Below are 4085 nucleotides of genomic sequence, written 5' to 3' on the forward strand. Positions count from 1 at the left end.
AAAAAGGGAAAAAGAAAAATTAAAAAATAAAATAAAAGACAGTTAAAAAAATTAACTTTGAAAGACTAAAGAATCATGGGGAAAAAAACATGAATTCTATGTGCAGTATTCCCCTAGCACTGGAGTTCTGCCGTTCTCATTGATCAGTAAACTTGGTCTTGGCTGCCTGTTCTTGCTGATCTTCTGGGGGAAGGGCCTGTTGCCGTGGTTCCCAAATGTCTTTGCTGGAGGAGGAATTGCCCCGCCCTTCCCGGGTCAGGGCTAAGTAATCTGCTCGGGTTGCTCTCGGGAGCTTTTGTTCCCTGTAAGCTTTCGGTGCAGCTTTGGAAGACAAGAGTGAAATGGTGGCCTCCCAATCTCTGCCCTGGAGGAGCTGAGAACTTGGGGCCCCACTCCTCAGTGCACCCCCAGAGAAAAGCAGTCAGTCACTCCCGTCTCCCCGGTCTCCGGCCACACTCCATGCTCACCCGGCCTGTAACCGAGCATTTCTATTTCTGGCACCCGACCCCGTCTGGAGTCTCCAAACCCAGCAGATCCCTGCGGTGCGCTCCCACTCTGCTCCTCTCGGGGCAGGAAGGGGAGTCTCCCCAGATCTGCCGCTTGTTGGGTCCCTGCTGGAGGAGCAGTGGCCCGACTGTGCCTTGGATCACGGTTTATGGCAACCACGAGCTGAGAGCCCACGCCTCAGCTCCATCTGTGCAGCCGGCTTCCCCACTACGATACCTGGGAGCTCTGCCGCACTCAGGCACCCCCAGTCTTTCTGTGACCCTGAGGGTCCTGAGACCACACTGTCCCGCGAGGGTTCCACCCCCTGCTTAGTCACTGGAGCGATGTCCCTCAGTGGAGCCGACTTCTAAAAGTTCCGATTTTGTGCTCTGTGGCTCTATCACTTGCCAGAAGCGGCCTACGGAGGCCCCCTCCCCCCACCGTCTATCCTCCCAAATATCGCCTCGGATTCACTTCGCACGTCCTACCTTTCAGAAAGTGATCACTTTTCTGTTCAGAGAGTTGCTGCTATTCTTTTCTTTGATCTCCTGTTGAGTTCGTAGGTGTTCAGAATGGTTTGATCCCTATCCTGGGGGATCCTGGGACCAGACGAAATCCAGGTCTCCTACTCCTCCGCCATCTTGCCTCCACTAAAGCATATATTTTCATAGCAGTAATCACTTCATTAAAAATCCAGGTAGCTTGCTTTGCCTTAAATATCATCTACTTGTTTAGTTTTTATATAGTTTAGCTAAAATTTGCCAAGTGAAAGCCAATTATTTGTGAGTTAGTCAGCCTTCCAAAAATAACAAGCATATTCTTCACTTTACCAATGAAAAGCTATTTGGATATGATCCCTTCCAACAAAGGCTAATCACAATTCTTGTTCTTGTCAGCATCATTGGCACCTCACAGCTCTTAAATAAATTCTAAGGAAGATCTAGTAGAAGATTTCTGCCAGAGCAGAAGAGAAAAGCACTGGCTTGTGGGATGAGTCCCTCGAGCAGAGAGGAATGGAGGCTTTCATAGAGGCACTTTCCATTTCATTCTTTACACTGAGTTCTGTTGATAGGGAAATGGACTCAGCTTTTGGTTTCAAAACCACCATGGACATGTTTATCTTAGGCAACGTGGTGCCATTGCTAAAAAGGAGTATGTTAATTTAAAAAATAACTTAGAATCTATGATGTTATCTGGCATATATAACACTGCAGAGCCTCACTAGATAGTTATTGTCAGCTGCAGGAACAATAAAGGGGAGTATTTCAATTTTAGCAAATCAGTATAGCCACACTCTCACTTCAAAAAACAGCATAATATACAAGTGAGTTTATGTTAATTAGTAACAACACATATTGCTCAAAGGCAGAGAAGTAAAAATATAAACACATATATATTATTTCTAAGGACTAGTAAAATAGAATAGATAACTTCCACTAGGGCAATAGAAAATTTTTAAATTTTCAAAAGCAGATGAGTTTTAGAAACTAAAATGATTTTGGTTTTATCCCATACACTATTATTTTAGTGCCAATGTTTAGTAAATACTGTATTATGATACTTATGGAAAGAACTATGAAAAAATGTAAGGAATCATAGTCATGGCATTGACCAATTCATGTTTTGCTAATCTTCACTGATGCATTTGAAAATTAAAATTTTGATTAAGGCAAAAACACTAAGCCTAAAAACCATTCAATCTAAAAATTATTAAAAGGATCCAGATAAAGTATGACTATAGGTTAAATATAGATATGAAGTAAGAACTCCCCACAGCTCACATGTCTCTTAAAATCCAATTTCATTCTGAATGCATGTTTAAACATTACACAGATTTCAGCAATATTTATTATTGCCCTTAATCTATCCTGGCATAGAATGGCAATGATGTCAAATGAAAAAGCAGGAATGAGACATTATATGATCATAATTGGTGATATGTTTATGTGTGTGTGGTGTGTGCATGCATAAGCGTACATGTGGGGCTGTGTGTAGAAATATGGTGGGGGGGGTGGGAAGGAGGCATGGGGAAATCCTGATAGAAAATATTTAAGGGGCACCCAGGTGGCTCAGTCAGTTAAGTGTCTGACTTTGGCTCATGTCATGATCTCCAGGTCCTGGGATCCAGTCTCTCCTTGGGCTCTGTGCTCAGCAGGGAGTTGTGCTTCTCCTTCAGCCTCTCCCTCTGCCCCTCCCCCCACTTGGGCTTGCATTCTCTCTCTCTCTCAAATAAATAAATAAATAAAATATTTTTTTTAAAAAAGAAAATATTCAAAAATTTACCTTTGTTTTCTTTGTAAACTGAATATGGGTGAAATTTTTCCTTTTTTCCCTTCATTTTCCTCTTTTTTTGTTTTGTTTTTGCAAATAATATACTTTTATAATCAGAATTTTTAATCATTTCATCAATTTTCAAAATTTTCTGACCAAACACAAAACAAATTTTTAAAAGACATAATTAAGCAATTCCCTAATTCCTCTATTCTCTTCTAAACAAAGTAAAGTAAATGGAATTAACTCATGGAATTAAAATTACTTTTTGTTAAAATATCTATATTTGTCAAGTGTGCACGCCCCTGTATACATAAATTAGGGAAACCTCAACTTGTTTCAAAGTTAATGATTAATAGTAAGTCTATCTATTTTAGACTCACTTTGACACAAAATGTTTCACAAAGAAAAATAATTTTTCTTCAGCTGTGTTGGGGGGCCAGCAAGTTTGGAGTTAAAAGGGGCTGAGCAGATTGAATTCTAGCTTGTCTCATACTTGCACAATCCAAAGTTGCCATACAGAGTTCTTTTGAAAATGTAGAAATGTAACCAGTGTTTAGAATTCCAACCACAAAAACATGTGTATGCTGTTTGTTTGTTTGTTTTTTTAAACCAAAGCATTTTCTCTTGATGTTTCAGTGGTTGGAATTAATTTTAGAAGCACATGCTACAAAGTGGTAAGAATTACCCCCATTTTTGTTGTTGTTGATGTTCTATAATATGGGAGTTGGCTATAATTGACATTGTTTTGTAGAAAAGAATTGTTCATCTAACATGTGCTTTTGAAACCCACTTTACCTTCAGCCCAACATAAATGTACTTGCTGTAGACTATCAGTAAGCATGTTTTCTTCAGAAGATAAAGTTCTAGGAATAAGACAAGAAAATCATTACTGAAAAAATGTCATTATACAAGGGAGTATAGAACTAAATTCCAAAACTGTTTTCTAATTTATATATCATTTTAAAGAGAGGTAAATATTTATGAACTGGAAATGTCAGGTAAGAATTCATAAAGAAAATAGGATTTGTTTGGTCCTGGAAAGATAATGATAATGATGATGATTATATAGGTATGAATTGACAACAAATACCAAGAACTTTGCTTTGCATAGGTTATCTCATTTAGTCTTTCCAGAACCTTATAAAGTAGAAGTATGATTATCTTTATTTTACAAATGAGGAAACTGAGATAAGAAAGATCAAGTTACTTGCCAAGTGGAGGTAGGATTCCAACCCTGCCAGACTGTTTTGCAATTTCTGTTCTGATTTCCTGTCCTGATTCAAATAATCAGATAAGTTTGACAAGCATCATCCAAGATTATCATC

General features: G+C 39.0%; 1 long non-coding RNA gene across 1 annotated transcript in view; it reads right to left on the reverse strand.

Moving 5' to 3' along the window:
• LOC145722562 (uncharacterized) overlaps positions 1-3834 on the reverse strand; it is a 347599-nt gene extending 343765 nt beyond the window's left edge. The window contains exons 1-2 of the long non-coding RNA XR_014146903.1: positions 3556-3834; positions 790-1136 (exon numbers count right to left, since the gene is read on the reverse strand). This is a non-coding gene — a long non-coding RNA (uncharacterized LOC145722562). The remainder of the gene's footprint in view (positions 1-789; positions 1137-3555) is intronic.
• Between the last annotated feature and the right edge of the window lie 251 nt (positions 3835-4085).

Source organism: Leptonychotes weddellii, chromosome 7 (genome assembly GCF_054177405.1).
Source record: "Leptonychotes weddellii isolate Sample4059 chromosome 7, ASM5417740v2, whole genome shotgun sequence".
Taxonomy (NCBI): domain Eukaryota; kingdom Metazoa; phylum Chordata; class Mammalia; order Carnivora; family Phocidae; genus Leptonychotes; species Leptonychotes weddellii.